We start from the raw sequence: 18,002 nt of genomic DNA, 5'->3' as shown, positions 1-18,002 counted from the left end.
GAATGTAGAGTCCAATCCTCAAGCCTATCCTGAAGTTCCAAACGAGGTACCGGCAAGAAAGGTTGAAGCATTTCGGAAATTTTATGCCATAACGGACGACAATGAGCTCCCAAACCATATTTGCTAGCAGCCATAGAAAAAGATAAAAGAGTGCCATCATCCTGAAGTACATCTGCCACAGAAGAATGCCTTTGAAAGATATAAAATAAGAATGCCTGGGTTCTTGTATAGCCAAAGGAGGGTGGAATACTTGGGACCAATAAATATTCTCAACCCTCAAGGAATTTCCCGACAAAGAATCCCTGCCATGCCATTCCAAGTGGGATAAAATATGCTTCTAATCAAGAAGCAAACGAGAGACAAAAGAGCAGCCTCTGATCTTGACTTGAATAGAGCCAAATAGAAAATCCCACTGTGTAGGTTGCCAATGCCCAAAAGCAGAAGTATCAATATGCAACAAAAGAGAGCGGATCATGAAAGCCCAAGGCTCATCCCCTTGCATAAACTGCAACATCATTTTCCCTCTGTGAGCAAGTATATGCATTTGAATATTGAGAATGTTCAGACCCCCGTGCATCTTTGGAGAGCAGAGACGATGCATAGAGAGTAATCTGAGACTTTTCTTGTCATTTTTGAACACCACAAAATCTCCATGATAGCAGACATAAAGGAAACCAAATCTGCCTTAGTGAACATAATGAGAGGCAGATAGAATTGTATGTATGCTATCAAAATGGATTGCGTTATTCGCAATCGAACATGCAATGCAAGCTTCCAATATTCAAGTTTTGCCCTCAACTTTGTGAGCACCCAATCAGTTTGTTGAGAACGAGTGAGCCCCCAGCCTAGAGGATAGCCAAGATGTCGAATCAATTGAGAAGTTGGAACAATTTCCCCAGGCACACACACACACACACACACACACACACATATACATATACATGTACATATACATATACATACATATACATATATATATATATATATATATATATATAGAGAGAGAGAGAGAGAGAGAGAATGGAAGAGTGATGTCTTGACGTCCACGGGAGGCCTCATAGGCCTATGGGACAAAGTGCATAAAAAGAAGACTCATACAAGCCTCAATGGGCAAGAGCAATCTATGCTGATCTACTGAGCTCAACAGTTTAATCAAAATCAAAATCAAATACAAACTGAAGCAATCTGTGAGTTGGGACTCAAAAACCGAAGCCCGACACAATGGTGTCTTTCGATGAGCTATGAAGATATCTCGGATCTGTATTTGTCGAGTTGTCTCACATTGTGGTGGGAGACATGGTCTCCTCGATCTCAGAACCCGCAGAGCTATGTGCAGAGTGACCCCTCGTCTTTGTTCGTCTCCCTTGAGGAAAGCTATCATAGATCGGACCTCAATAGAATGTGCTATGGGCGCTCTCTATCTCACACACTGTGTTCCTCTCTCGATGGGACCGTCCCCGCTCTCTTTGCTAATCAAGGCTGCCCTCATATCACCTAGCTCATCCTCCTCTAACTGCTGTATCCTCGAGCTGAATCAAATGTGTAAAAGTCTGAGACGTGTCACTGTGCTCGGTCAGCCTCTATATCCTGTGGCCTAGTTGCCTCCTGCTGCTCTCTGATCTATAGTAGTAATGTCCCCCTGTGTTGGCGCATCTCCATCAAATAGAGCCTAATGCAGACCTAGTCATGGAAGTGGATCAGTCATGACAGTGGACCGAAGCCGCTCCCCTCCAGGTAGAGTCAGTGGTAGCATCCTCGGATCTCATAGTACGCTGGGCAGCTACAAAGAAACCGCTCCTCTGTCTTAACCACTCCTAATGTGGATAACATGCAGATCCGCTGGGTATACCTGTGGCTCTCCTTGCCTCAATCCTCAACTGATGGGACGAAATCCGCATGGCGATCCTCAGGCATGTGCGACTCCTCTGTCCTCGAGATACTTGGGTCTGGTGATGAATCCCTTCTCCGATATTCTCAAGAAGTGGACACGATAGAACTGGATCTTGATGCGGACCTCCTAGTCCTCCCCCAAGTCCGAGATGTACGGAGCTTGAGAAGATCTAACCGTATGATACGATTGATCTCATCTCGTGGGATTGATTTAAGAGGCATCTCCATGCATACTAAAAGGGGGGAAGTCTGTCCATTTGGATAGCGTGCCTGGCAAACCATGCAGATATACGTGCATACCATGTGTCTGTCCCGCTCTTCTGTAGTCGTTTGGATGACTCCAGGGCCAGCTTCAGTAGTCACCGGTGAGGTAAGTCCCAAACTCTCTACATGAATGTCACTGTCCAACTTTGAATGTACTATCTCATGTGGGACTGAGGGCTTACTCCCAATCATCCTAGACCCCATAGTCACCCGTAGCCGCTCAAATTTCCTCCACTATGTCCTCAGGAGATCACTCCCCCAAAAGGGTGATCCATACATGGTAATCGGCCACACTAAAGTGTTGAAGAGCCAACCCTTTGTTGGTGGATCGTGAAAATGTGCCTGAAAACATTGTCTCTCTAGTAGGGCCAAATCACTCTGTCCTGTTGTGAGTTGTGCCGTGGTGGCTACCTGAGTCATCATGAACATGGGTCCTGTGAAGACTGCTCCCAAGTATGTGCAGGACTGCACTATCTCCACTAGCTCACCTAGGTAAGTGAAGCTATGTCGGTGAAGCACTACGCGTGAGGGGTTGAAGATCATAACCTTGGTCTTCCTAAGGTTGACTGTCAGGTCTCTCTCTGTGCAAAAAACCTCTAGGGCCTCGAGCTGTCTCTGCAACCCCTCCATTGAAGATGATATGAGGACTATGTCATCGGCGTATAGCAATATCTGTATCATGAGGTCAGCCAGTAGTGATCCCTCGCCCCCTAGGTGGTCTATGACAAATGTGATCTCATCAACGTAGAGTCTAAAAAGAGTCGGTGACAAGAGGGAGCCTTGCTTCACCCCTATCTTGCTCTCAATCCAATCCCATAAACCAGCTAGAGCACGAACTCTCCCTCGGTCAAACTCATAGGCTAATCACACCCCAAATCAAATTCTTTGGGATCTGCATCTCCTATAGTCTCCTAATCATGTGAGATTGCGGGACAGTGTCGAAAGCCTTCCGAAAATCTACAAAACAAGCGTAGACTTTCTGGTGTCTCGACTTCGTCTCCTCAATGATAGCCCTCAAAGCGAAGATGTGATCTAGAGTGGAATCTTGCCTCCAAAATCTTGCTTGCCCTAGTGCCTGCTGCCCCTGAGCCTCTATATGACTGTTGATCTCCCTCTCTAGTACCGATCCATAAATCTTGGCCAATGTGTGAGCTATCATAAGGGTGTAGTCGTTCTCAGTATCCATGGTGTCTCCTACTTTGTGTATGGTACACTAGTAGTAGTGCTCCAATCACTACCCAATTGCCCTTTTCCTTGTCTCCATGACCATCTTAATGACCTTTTCTGCTGCTCAATTTGCAAAAGTATGAGATTTTCATTAATGAAGATTGGTCCCTTTCACGCTTGCCCTCTTCACAAGAACCTCTTGTCTTGCTGATCAATGCTGTTTCCCATGTCCCCCCCCTCCTTTTTCCATGCATTGTCAATGTGAGTCATGTAGTCTTGAGGGAATGCTCTAAAAGATTGGGGAGACAAAAGCCAGCAATCGAAAGTATGCAGATTAATATGAACAAATGCTCCAATACAGTTACACAAAAGTGCGCTGCACAATCGAAGGCACAATCGAAGTTTAGCAACAACAGCATCTTCTAAATGTACCTCACAAAGGGAGGTGGCCAGTGAATCTTGGCTTCTTGACTTCAGTTAAACTTCCATCTGCCATCTTTGACCGTATATTCAGTCAGATGGACTAGTCTTTAATTTCAGCCTCTTTTTACAAGCTTGGAGTTGATTGCAGTGTGTGCACAATGACGTCATGATTGGCCACTTGCCCTTTCATCTTAGTTAACCCCCCATCGCTAAAAGCTATATACCTCGTTGCTACGGGCTTAGATAGGACATTATCAGGTGCACTATTTACAAACTTAGCAACCAACACACACAATAAAATAGGTATTGACCTTTGAGAAGATCTCACTAGCAGGATCTGCATATGGTCAGCTCTGGGACTTCCCTCCATCTCCACGTTGCACTCAGAGATCACCATCTCAGCCATTCGATGATCCTTGTTCCATTGACAATCTTTCCACTGATGAGGTTGAAGGCATCCAAAGCACAAGCCTTCTCTCCTTGCTTTCTCTTTTTAATATGGGATCAAAGAAGATTTTGACTAAACCCGAGCTACCATTAGAGTTACTTTTTTTCAACCCCGATGGTGGTAGACACTCCCTTTGCTAACTCACTTCTTCTTTAACCCACTCTTTTTCGAGAACTCATACCAAGTCTCAACTTGCACAAACCCACTTGGTTTGCTCCCTTTGGCATCCCCATAGTTCAAACCTATGGCGATTGCTTCATCTAGAGTGTTTGCACACTTAGACCAAACTTCCATCTTGCTTCTATCATTCAATCCAAAAATAAAATCCTTTCCTTGCACCGACTGAGCAAGAGGTTCCTAAACCTTCATTACACATTCTCAAATTTTATCTGTGTATTCAGCCACTGACAAATTTCTCACCCCTCACCCACTCCGCCTCCCCTCCACACACACACACACACACACTCTCTCTCTCTCTCTTCTCTCTCTCTCTCTCCCCCGTAGCCTCTCCAACCCCCCTCTCGTAGCCTCTCTGCTAGCCCCCTCCCCCCCTTCCCTCCTGTCCGTACTTGCTCCCGCTCCCGTCCGTACCTACTCCTGCTCCTATCCGTACCTATACCTAGTCCCGTCCCACTCCCATCTCTACCCGCTCCCATCCGTACCCGCACCCACTCACGTCCGTACCTGCTCCCGTCCGTACCCGTACGCCCATACCTCTTGCTTCCATTCCGCTTCTGCTCCCTGCTCCCCTAGCTGGTTGTAGCAAACTCTTGAATTAGGAACCCCTAGCTAGGGGCTGAACCCCCAGCCCACTAGGGGGTTAGCTCAGCCAGGGGGTAACAGGAGATATGGCGAGCAAATCATGGCCCAGCCTACCTTCCACCTCTTCAAAAACCCCTTCCACTCCGGCAGCCTCCAGTAACAAAGCCAGATACTCCACAGTGGCAGCCAGGACGCCTTCCCCGTATGCACATTTATATGAACGAGGTGGTCTTTTTGACCGACCAATTCTTGGATATCATGAACAAATTTACTTCCTACAGGATCAAGTGAGAGAGCTGAGGATGCAGCTTACGGATGCCATAGCTAGAATTCAAGTCTTGGAAGGACCTGGTAAGAAGGAAGTCATTGACGAGGTTATAAAGTCATGCAATGCTTCCCCCCCTACCCCCCAACTAGTCTCTACAGTCAAGAATCTAGTTCATACTGAAATGCAGACAGCCAAGCAAGAAGTGACTGTGGAGTTTGATGCAAAGGTCAACAAAGCTGATATTCAGAAAGAGATTAAAGAACATGCAGCTAGAAAGGACAATGCTTTGAAAATCAAAATTGGGGGGCTTCCAGATGGATGGTATAAAGAAGATGATTCTTTTAGTGATACCTTAGCACATGTCCAAACAGCCATGCCTACTGTTGACTGGACAACAGATGCCGATGACAATCCTGACAACCCAAATGATGACGGTGAAGCTCGAGTAGTTCATATCGGTCAACGTAATGGCCATGCTGTCATTACGTTCAACTCACGAGACATACGTATAAAAGTTCCGTGACAATCTCACAAGCTGAAAGGGACGAAGATATGGATAACCGAGGAACTCACCAAGGCTCAACTGAAGGATAAGGCAAAGGAATTAGCAAAGGTTCGGGCTGCCCGGAACGACGGTAAATGGGCAGTCTACCGAGACAGGATAGCATTCATTAGAGAGTTTAAATCAAAACCAAAAGACTCTCAGTCTTAAACTGATGTAAGGCCAACTATATATATGTGTGTATGTTTTATCTAGGCTACAATATAGGTACTCTCTAAATAAATGGAGCTGCTTTTGCACTCCTTGGGAGCTGCCCTGCGCCCTCCCTAAGCTGATGTACTAGATGCCTTTCATGTTGTCCCATAGACCTCTTGGTCTCCCGTGGATGTTAGTAGACTTTCTCTGTCTCTCTCTCTCTCTCTCTCTCTCTCTCTCTCTCTCTCTCTCTCAGCTCCTCCCTCCCACCGGCTGCTCCACCCCTCCACCCACGCAGCACCACCCTCCTGCCGACTATTCCGCCCCTCCATCTACACCCTCCCCCGCCTGCACCCTCCTCTGCTCCTACTCGCACAACCCTGCTTGCACCATCTTCTCACTCCTGCCCCGCCTGCTAGCACTGCCCCTCCCACTCCGCCCCTGCTCGCTACCCCTCCATCTCACTCCTCCAGCTCGGCCTTGCCCTTCGCGGGTGCTACTACTGCTGCTCCCGTTGCCACTCATGCTGCGCCTCCCACTGCTGCTGTGAAAAACCATACTTTTCGAGAATGCAAATGTGTGCAATGCATGCAGAATTTGAATGCCAATTGGCCCTCCAATGGGGAAGAGCGCCCTCGTGAGAGTACTTGTTTCTATTTCGACCTACATGCAAGGTGGGAGAGAGATGGCGGATGAATGCAATGTGGTAGAGAGAATGCTATGTGAGATTCACAATGAAAGTGTGATACCCTTTCATTAATGTCCCTTGAGATCCCTCAAGTTCCATCTTCCCATTTACACCTACCGTTATCCTATGACCCATGCACCTATCATTCATTGCACTCTAATGCACCCTTTCCCTTTCATATTGCCCCTAGGACCTAGACACGTGTGTGCACATCTTTATTACTAATCATTGGCCAATGTTACATAGTTTTGGCGGTACTATTTATACCACTTGATCGATCATAAATACAAACATATAACCGCACCATCAAATTGGCGCCTAACAATAATAAGGTTCTAATGACTATTAATTAACTAAATAATCATTCCTCTTGTCATGACACTCCCTCCTGCTTGAATGAGCAGAAGTCCTCTTCTGGATTATTGCTTGTCTCTTCCTCTTACGTGCACTTTCTCTTGTTACTTCTACAATTGCATCACCTCTTTATAATCTGCGAGTATTTGTGGAAAATCTGTAAAGAACTCTTCTTCCATCCATTGTGCATCACTAGCTGGCTGGTTTTTTAACTTCAGTAAATACATATATCTCTTCTTTCCATGAGTACTCTTCTCTTTATGGTACAAGATCTGTTCCGCAGTAAGAACTTCAGTCCCATCTTCAAGTTCAGGTTCTTCTTGATGCTGAGTATCCCAAAACGCAGAAGTATCGCCATGGTATCTCTTCAAATTGCTCACATGAAAGATATTCTTCATACGCCAGTAGGCTGGTGATTTCAGCTCATACGCTCTGGATCCTTCTTCTGGATATAAAGCTGCTGAAATCTGAAATGGACCATAAAACTTTGGTGCTAACTTGACATGTTTTGTACTTCCTCTCATTCACTTGATTCTTCTTTTATCAATCTTTAGTAAAACCCAATCATTCTCCTTGTAATAAACTTCGTTTCTTTTTTTATTGGCTGCCTTGGATTGTTGAACCTGGGCCTTCTTAATATGTTCTTTTACTTGCTCAATCGCAGGATTTCCCTAATGAATAACTTTGCTGTTTCAGGAGCAGACAACTCCTTTTTATAGGGAATAAAATGAGCTTGTTTACTCAGCCTATCTATAACAGTGAAAATTTGCTCAAACTGACCAACCTTGGGGAAACTTGACACAAAATCCATTGTAATGTGTTCCCACCTTTTCGAGGGAATAGGCAAAGGCTGCAAAAGACCAGCAGTCTTACTTGTGTCGGATTTAATGCGCTGACAAAGGTCGAAACTTCTTTGCAAAGTTTAGGCCAATGGAAGTATCTCTCAATATTGTCAATGGTCTCTCTAATGCCTCTATGTCCAGAATATGGACTCGCATGTAACTCACTCATGACTAGATACCAAAATGTTTTGGGTACACATATGGCACGTCCCAAAAATAAGTATCCATCCACGATGGAATAAGCCTCTAAACCTCCGACCTCATTACGTTGAATCTTCCCATAAATGTCAGCGAAGTCTTCATCTAAAGGATAAGCTTCAACCATTGCTCCTAATGATTTCTCCTTAATCACAAAAATGTGATTAACTTGGGGCCGTCTACTCAAAGCATCAGCTACTAAATTCTCCTTTCCTGGCTGATATTCAATATTTGGTTGCCCAAAGGATTGAAAGTGCTTGATACTTTGATGATCAGTCTTAATCCTGAAAGCAGAACCATATAAATAATGCTTCCATGACTTTAAAGCATGAATGACTGCCAGTAACTCCTTCTCATATGTGATATATTACGAGCAAGGGATTTGGATTTTGACCTTGGTGAAGCAAGGTGATCTTGAGGGTCGAAATCCCACAACAACATATATGAGGTGTCTGCTAGGATTGGAAGATGACCATGTACGTGCACTTCAAGCAGAGATTGAGTCTAAAGAAATTCTCTTGGTCAAGTCAAGCAAAGATAGGGACTCCATTGAAATGTCTCAATGGGCGATGGAGATTAAGCATGATCATCAACACTGCCCCAATCGAGGTACCACTCGCACCTGTACATACAACAAAGAACTCTTTGTCCATGTCCGCAAGTGTTAAAACTCGTGCAATGACCAATGTTCTCTTAAGCTCCTCAAAAGCTACTTCGTGAACCTCTCCGCACTCATACAAGAAATGCTTCTTCAACAAATCTGTAAGTGGAGAAGCAAGACGTGCAAAATTCTTAATGAATCTGCGATAATAACTACACATCCCTAGGAAGGATCTCAGCTCATGTATATTTTTGGGTATTGGCCATTCAACTATGGCCTTGACCATTTTAGGGTCAACCCGAATTCCCTCAGCAGACACAATGTGTCCCAAATACTCTATTTCTGTCTTGAAGAACTCACTCTTCTTGGTATGTAGGAACAATCGATCCTTCTTTAGGAGCTCCATCACCTTAGCAAGGTGATCCTTATGCTCTTCCTCATTCTGGCTGAAAACTAAAATGTCGTCAAAGAAGACTATGACAAATTTTCCCAAGTACGGTCGCAAAACCCTTCTCATCAGCCTACTAAAAGTGGCTCGAGCATTAGTTACGCCAAAAGACTGACCAAAAACTCACAATGTCTAATGAGAGTGCGAAAAGTAGTCTTATGCTCATCCCCAGCTTTCATACGAAGTTGATGATAACCAAATTTCAAATCCAATTTGCTAAAAACTTTAGCACCTTTAAGCATATCCAATAAATCATCCGCTCTTGGAATCGGATACCGGTTCTTAATCGTAAGTTTATTCAAAGCACGGTAATCTATACACATACGATATGATCCATCCTTCTTCTTGACCAGTAATATAGGTGCTCCAAATGGAGAACTGCTTGGTCGAATCAGGCATTTTTGAAATACATCTTCAATTTGTTTTTCTACCTCCTCCATTTCTATCATGTTCATCCTTTATGAGACTCTACATGGAGGAGAAGCTCCTGGCTCTAAGTCTATGGCATGATCATCTTCTCTCTTCACAGGCAATTCGAATGAGTCATCTCTTGAAAATCGATCCTCATAAGCTCTAAGGAACTCATTTCTCTTCCGATCTTCTTTTGAGATATGAAGATCGTGAATCCCGTATATACCAATCTTTTCACTTAGGTAGGAGTAATCAATGGAATTGTATACACATCAGATCCCCTACGATCCTTATGTTTTCATCCTTATGTGCAAAGCAACAATGATCAGTATGAGGATGAATAGCAGGGTTAAAATCATACCGTCATGGTTTACATATAATCATGTCAACGTCTTGTAAAGGAGCTACTAGAAAATCCCTTCAATCTCTATATTTTTGTATACGAAAAGGAATATTCCGTACTATGGATGTGTCTTCTTCATTGTGTCCCCTAAAAGCTCCTGAGAGCGACATGTTTTTTATAGATTCTCATTTAAGATGAAGTAATTTTACCAATCTATCACTCACTAAGTCATAATTACATCCATCATCTAGGAGAAACACTATTCTCTGTCCATTCACGAATCCATACACCTTAAAAAGATCATGAGGCCCAAAGGTATTAGCTAAATGGACAGCATTCACTATTGGCTCAATAGTCACGGTAGATTTTGAGGGTGACAAGGTAGAAGCCTCACCCTCCTGTTTGGATGCTTTGGCCTTTCCTTTTACTGAATTTATCTTGGCAATCTTAGCCAAGAGAACGGGACACTTATGCCATACGTGCCCTGGCTTATGTTTCTTACACCCGAAACATTTTCCTTCCTTAATCAACTTCCTCTTCTCTTCGTCCGTCATAGAAGAAAATGGCACCCATCCAGGACGTGATTGGCTGTTCACATTCCTTACAAGAGCTTTACCCTTCCCTTTATTATTCTTAAACCGGTTTGGTTTCCTAAAAGCGGGTATATTGTTGGTCTTAGATGATGACCCACCCTCCTTATTGAAGGGTTTACGAGGATTCAATTTCCTCTCGGCTATTTCAGCCAGCCTAGTGAGGTCCTTAAGCGTGGTCATAGAAGAAAATGGCACCCGTCCAAGACGTGATTGGTTGCTCACATTCCTTACAAGAGCTTTACCCTTCCCTTTATTATTCTTAAACCGGTTTGGTTTCCTAAAAGTGGGTATATTGTTGATCTTAGTGAGGTCCTTAAGCGTGGTCGGGTTAAACATTTCAACCTCATATCTTACGAAAAATCTAGCTGTAAAATCTGCATTGCTCTCATTATCGAACTGCCTAAACCTCTACCAACGAAAGGTTAGGTTCTCTTCATGCCTCGGTGGCATGAAAGTGGCTTTCAATTGCTCCATGAACTTAGCCCATTCATGAATAGGCTCTTTTCCTGTTTGTGACAAAGACCACCACATTAGAGCATCCTTCTGTAGATGCAATGTGGCAAGAGCAAGCTTCTCTTGCTCGGTCTTGTCTTGATGGACAAAGTATAGCTTAAAATGGCGAATCCAATTGAGTATTTTGTCAGCCTCCCTTGCCCCCTCATATTTGGGGAACTCAATTCTCTCTCGCGGTTGGAATTTGGACCTCTTAGAAGGGGTACTCAACTCTTCATCCCCAAAGTTTGAAGTCCTCTTAGTCCCTAATCTTGTCATAATGGACTGCTCAATCATATTGCTAAGCTGAAAAATCAGCATATCAACAAGAATCTCCTCTCTTCCTCTTGCACTTAGATTATAATCCATGTGTGCTGGGTTTTGAGTTGAAGGCATAAACTCATCACCTTATTCTTGGCTGGTCTCATTTCTTCTTTCATTACGAAAGGAGAACTCCCTATCAAGAGGTTCTTGAAGGAGAGACTGCTGTAAATCTATTTGTGGGTTATCATACTCCAGATGTGTGTAACTCTCACCTAATCCATCCTCTTCAGGAGGGGGTGAAGGTGTTGTTTCTCTCTCTCCTTGGGGTAATATAGAAAAAGGAATAAGTTCATTGTTATATCTCCCTTCTCCTTCCATTCTTTCCTTTTAGTAATACAAGAGAGAAAATGACGCTGTAATTTCAAAAAAAGGGATTTATTTTACAGCAAAAGTCAAGTGTTGTAGAGTTGGTGGTACTTATCCGACTCCCGCTTCGTTTGTGTTGAGAAGACACTTAAAATGACCTCCTCTTCCTTCTCTTTTAAGCTTTTCTTCTTGTATTTCTGCTGTAAACTGGTACACTCCATTTGGGTTACTTGTTTTAAGTGTATTGGAGCTCTAGATACCGTTATAGGGGGTACTTGATGCGTGGATCACCCCCTTAAAATCTTGTTCCGGTCCGACTTTCAGTTGGGGAGAACAGGGAGTCCCTTTTCCTCACGGTTTAAGGATTTTAAGGGTACATTCACTTTGGGGAGGCGGCGGGGGGAGTCATCCCATTCACCATTTAAAACCAAAAAGTTTCAGAAAACTTGCCTCGGAAATTCAAGGTTGGTCGGACGTCAGGAAGGAGATGTTTGCAACCTGGATAGTTTGCTGTGCTGCTCGCTTGACATGCGTGTCATCGGGATTTGAATGCCAATTGGCCCTCCAATGGGGAAGAGCTTCCTCATGAGAGTACTTGTTTCTATTTCGACCTACATGCAAGATGGGAGAGAGATGACGGATGAATGCAATGTGGTAGAGAGAATGCTACATGAGATTCAGAATGAAAGGGTGATACCCTTTCATTAATGTCCCTTGAGATCACTCAAGTTCCATCTTCCCATTTACACCTACCCTTATCCTATGACCCATGCACCTACCATTCAATGCACTCTGATGCACCCTTTCCCTTTCCTATTGCCCCTAGGACCTAGACACGTGTGTGCACATCTTTATTACTAATCATTGGCCAATGTTACATAGTTTTGGCGGTACTATTTACACCGCTGGATTGATCATAAATACAAACATATAACCGCACCATCAAATTGGCGCCTAACAATAATAAGGTTCTAATGACTCTTAATTAACTAAATAATCATTTCTCTTGTCATGACCTCCACCTAGGCTCCTTGCCTAGAGGCCTAGGCCTTCTGCCCCCAGCCTCCTTGCTCCCTCTCTGCCTCAGCGCGCTCTCCATCTAGGCTCCCCACTCCTCCCCGCCCGTCCCTCCTACGCCGCCTCAGCCTCTCCACCTCCAGCAGCCTCTCCACCTCCGGCTATCGCTCCGCCTCGTCCCCTCTGACTACACCCCCTCACCCTGGGCGTGCTTCCTGCCATGGGGGGGGGGAGCTGGTGCTCCCGCTTCTAATCGGGCACTAAGACCTACACCAGAGAAGACACAAATCAGTCCAAGAGAAATGGGGGACACAGCCAAGAAAGACGACAAAAAAAAAAAACGCAAATGACACAACTGAAACCTGAGAATGTGAACACACGTTTGAACCGAAGTGGAATCGGGATAGATAGCAAAGCAAAGGCAGGATCCACCTCAGCCTCAGCTTCACCCTTTGTCTCTACTTCGACTTCAGTTTCAGTTTCAGTTCCAGCCTCAGCTCCCTCTATCTCTACTACGACTTCAACCCCCGCTTCAGTCTTAGCCCCAGTACCAGTCTCTGCTCACTCTAATCCTCACTTTCGACTTCATCTTACACTTCAGCACTAGTTTCAGCTACAACCCCCATTTCCCCAGCTACATCTACAGCCACTATCAGTGACATACTTATGCTCGTGGTGCCGGTTGTTTCCTTCCCTTCCTCTCCTGTTACTGCTCTAGCACCACTTACGACACCTACTTCGGAGGTGTCATACACTGCTCCGCATTACGCTTCACTCTCCCCTCTCCCCCTTAGTCAGCCCACGCTCCCACATCCCATTGGGACTATCTCATCCATTCCACTGTCATCTCCGTACCTCACCCAGCTCACCAGTCACCGTCCAGCTTCCGAACTCAACCCCACACTTTCATGCCACAGCCATCACAGTTTCTGCTAGGACACGGGAGGGGTGATTCACCGGAGGCCTGGGAGACCTTGCTCATGGAGATACATAGTTTCCATGAGCGCGAGATGGAGCTGACTCACTTCGCACGAAAGCAGGTCCGGTTCAACCAGGAGCAAAGCCGCATCATACAGGAGCAAGCTCGAGCCATTCGAAAGAAGGTTGGTCTCATTCAAGGACTTAGACGGGATATCCTACAGCTCCGATAGGAGGTCACAACCATGGTCACAGTCCCAGGGAGTACCCCGGTTGTCAAGGCATAGATTGTGAGCATGCAATCTGCTATTGAGGAGACTTCCAAATAGGTTGACATGGCCAAACGAGAACCCGCAAGGGTAACCGTTTCGGCTACCCTCATGGAGCAACAGTAGAGAGCCAGTAAGGCTCTCAATATCAGAGTAGGTGGGATCCCACGCAATGAGCCTACACTGATGGCAGATGCAACTGCTTTCGTGGCCGCTACTCTAGGTGTGGCTGAGCACAGGATAGAGAGGGCATGGCGGATGGGGAGAGACCCCAACCAAGGGCAACCCCTCATCATACAGTTCCATGACACTTAGGCACAACTTTCAGCTCTACGACGCAGGTCGGTCCTTCGAGATCAGCCAGCGATCTCCATGGATGAGGACCTCACCCCTCTACAGGTTGAGGAGAGACGCTCTTTGCTGTAATAGCGGGTTCAAGCCCGGAAGGAGGAAAAGTGGGCAGTGGTACGAAAGAGACGACTTCTTACAGACCCCCGTAGGGCACCTGCCCCCTCCCCTACATAAGGAGCTGGTACGATGATGAGTGTAAGGCTTTACGCCGTCAGCTCAAATTCAAAACCAAAAACAATCTTCTGAGTGAACAAGATACGCTACGCGAGTACTGTAGACTGGTACTAAGGAAGAAACTAGACTTCATTCGTCGGAACGAGGAGGAGCTACTGAACATTTTGTTTAGTAACAACTCTAAGAACTTATGGCGGAGATTTCTAGAAAGAACGCTCCCCCTCACCACTCATTGACACTCAGATCTGATTTGATTATGCACGTACACTTTATGACATCCCAAATCAGCCAGTCACACATGCCATGCCCCACATCCTGCACCCTCTTCACTAGAGGAGGGGTAGAAGATGCCGTAATGAAACTTCATAATGGCCGAGCCAAGGATCATGAGGGGCTATGCACTGCGTTCATTGCATATGGGATTAACCTCCTAGCCCCGATCTTAGCAAAGCTCATTAATGAAGCTGTTTGTTTGGGGTCTCACCTGGACCATTAACACTATCTCACCCATCCACAAGGCAGGGGATCCCATGAGCTCGGAGAACTATAGGATCATTATGATTGGACATGTCATGTGCAAGATTTATGCATTAGTACTTGAGATTCCGAGGTCAGCAAATTTGCGGAGTGTCGAGGACATAAAGAACCAGAACAGGCCGGATTAGGACGTGATCATGGAACCATGGACCACATTCTCGCGCTCAGATGTATCATCGAGGAGGCGAGGGCATGGAAGCACAGGGTTTATTGTTGTTTGTGATTCTCGCAAGGCATTTGACATGGTTCCGGGAGTCCGCCTCATACGGAGCCTATAAGATTTGGGTTATGACCAGGAGATCATTTGGGCTATCATGGCACTTTACGAGAGAGTTTCCACGCAAAGTTCGGGCAAGATTTGGGTGGACACACGAGATCATGAGCACTATTGAGGTCAAACAAGGGTGTCCATTATAGCCTACCTTGTTTGGCCTCTACATTGACGAGCTTGAGACAGTGATGTTGACACAGACGGTGGGTAGGTTGCTCTCTTGCACGCACGCTGATCCGGATATTGCTCTACGCAGATGACGTGGCTCTCTTGTCTTCCTCAGCAGAGGGGCTCCAGAGACACCTTGACGCACTACAATCCTTTCGTGAGTCTCATGATTTGAAGGTCACCCTGGGTAAAATCAAGGTCATGATCTTCAATAGATCTCGAGCCATCATGCACCAGGAGCAGTTCACATTTGATGGGTCACCTGATGAGATAGTTTCATCATACACTTATCTTGGGGTTATCTTTCCTGACCCATCTTCACTATGAGACCCGCGATCCAGGCACGCTTGTGCAGAGGGTATGCTTGATTGGCCAAATTAGAGAGGCAGTGCTGCCGCTCGCACTTTCAGGATCTACGTACCAAGGGGTTGCTTTTTGACTCCTTCGTTCGTCCAGCAGGGATGTACGGCAGCCCATGTTGGGGGCCAGACTTGTCGGATACAGAGTGTCATGTTAGGCTACAGGTTCTCATGTTAGCACGGATGATTCGTGGTAAGCCATCCGTTCCTCACGAGATCATTCAGGCTGGTTTGGGTCACTCCCTTTACAGCTAGATGCTGCATTTCAGGTCATCACATATCCTGTACCAAGTCAGGGAGTATGGGGATTACACCTCTGAGCGTAGTAGGCTACCATGGATAGCTCTGTCCTCTTCTATGGCACTTGCAGCAGGAGGGGACCAGAGGTGCTGGTATGCACGCACAGAGAGATGGTTTAAGCCACTAGGGCTCCACGTGGATAGACTACCTTCCTTCCAGTACAGCATGGATGCTCCGTTTTCTCCCCTCCAATCACACGAGGTCAGCTAGGTTACCCCTGACGATCTATTACAGCTACACACATTTCGGACCTGGTTGGGACCGAGTGAACTCCTAGTGAAGCTTAGCTTCTACAGAGATCACTTCTTACATATCACAGCGGAGGGTTTCATTGACCCACCAGGATACACATAGATTCACCTACCCCACTCGCTGAGGATCTCTCTTGGGCAGTCCAGCGTCTCTTCACACAAACTTTGTATCGAGAGCGGCAGAGCAGAGCAGCTACCCAAGGAGAGGCACATATGCACATTGTGTGACATGCAGGAGGTTGAGACAGAGGAGCATTTCATATTCAGGTATCCTGTTTACTATCCTATGAGCCTTTTTGTAATCCGTTCTTAGCTTGGTTTTCCCTATTTTTTTTAAATGACTTTTTTTCCCCCACGGGCTTTGAGACATTGTTATATGGTGGAACTTGAGAGTCTCCTCCTCAATTTTGAGGTACTCAAGTATGTGCCTTGCACACAGACTCATGATCAACTAGTCAATAACACTTGATACTTGACATGTTTTGGACGCGTGTCCTCCGTTTGTTTGAAATATGAAGGAAACCATCCGCATCGGGAGAGGAGGGTCAATTCCCCGCCATCCCTTCATGTTCTTTTCCATCCCTTTCTTCTCTCATCATCCTCTTCTATTTCTTCCATCCATATGGGGTCTTTCCCCTCCATTGTAATGATGCCTTGCCTTAAGCCCGTTCTCGCATTGAAGTCCCCTGCCAAGATAATTGCATGCTCTGTAGAAACCTGGCCATGTTCTCCCCCAAATGCATAAAAGGATCTTCCCGGGATAGATGACGATTGTGTATGTGGATTGGTGATTGTGGACGGTGCAAAGTAGCATGCTGACAACCTAACATTTTCCTCGTTTGCTGCTATTTCCCTTAATTCTGGAGATTCGTTACCCTCATGTTCCCATGATTCCAAAACTATAAGCCTATCTGCCTCCAATATTTCATCTTCCAGTGCTATGACCTTGTCCAAAGTCCAGCCTCATACATTCCATACTTTGATCTTGAGGGTCTCAGACCCCTATTTATGCTTCTCTGCCAACCCCCACCTGCCACCGCCCCCTCTCCTTGCTCTTTGCTATAATGACAGCTTTCACATCCTTCATGTATGTATTTTTGCCTTCTTTCTTTGCATTTCTGATTATTTCTAGTTCTTTGAGCTCTTGGGAGTGTTGACTCTGTGTCAAAATTTCTTCAGATTACTGGTTATGTCACCAACAGTTTCAACTCTATATGGTCAAGCACAACATGAAAAACGACAAAATAGGGAGTTTTACATGACCATACAATTAGCAGATAAGCAGAAAATGTCTGCTTTCCGCTGATACCCTAACAAATTTTCCGTGGCAAACAAATGCTGTATGCAAGAATCCTACACAAGGGTGAACACAGTTTAGACCAAAGTGAGTTGATGCCTCTTTGCAATATTTCTTGCCTTTGAAGCAGATTGATGTGTTGCCTATTTGAGAAAGGCTGGCTCCTGCAGTCATCTTGTTAAACTGCAAGCTTCTGTAATTAGACTTTCTGCTTTTGGCTTAAGATGACATTCATTGGTTTCTAGATTTCTCCTAACACAATGCTTGAGGTATTGAACCAACTGGTAAAAATAAATGTATGCTCTGCATATTCAAGTAAGAAATTAAATGACAAGACATTGATCAACATTCCCCCAGTCTAACTTCAGGAGCTGATGGTACTGCATAATACAGAGACTTCAGCACCCTGGACAAATAAAATATTGAGAACTCAGAAGAATCGAACCATAAAAGCATTCAGTGCCCATTTAATGATCCACAAACCTTTCTGGAACTTCCAAAAGAACCAACAGGGCCTAAACTAATAGAACATCAGGACAAGCTCCAGAAACAAACACATCGCTGACTGCAC

At 45.3% G+C, this 18,002-nt stretch overlaps 1 protein-coding gene across 3 annotated transcripts in view; it reads right to left on the bottom strand.

Moving 5' to 3' along the window:
* Positions 1–18,002, bottom strand: part of PHYLLO (2-oxoglutarate decarboxylase/hydro-lyase/magnesium ion-binding protein) — a 247,108-nt gene that overhangs the window by 30,364 nt on the left and 198,742 nt on the right. The window lies entirely within an intron of this gene.

Source organism: Dipteris shenzhenensis, chromosome 1, assembly GCF_047967505.1.
Source record: "Dipteris shenzhenensis isolate YYH24624 ecotype China chromosome 1, Dip_SZ_1.0, whole genome shotgun sequence".
NCBI lineage: Eukaryota > Viridiplantae > Streptophyta > Polypodiopsida > Gleicheniales > Dipteridaceae > Dipteris > Dipteris shenzhenensis.
Note: the sequence above shows the minus strand (reverse complement) of the source record. Positions and strands in the feature narration are given on the sequence as shown.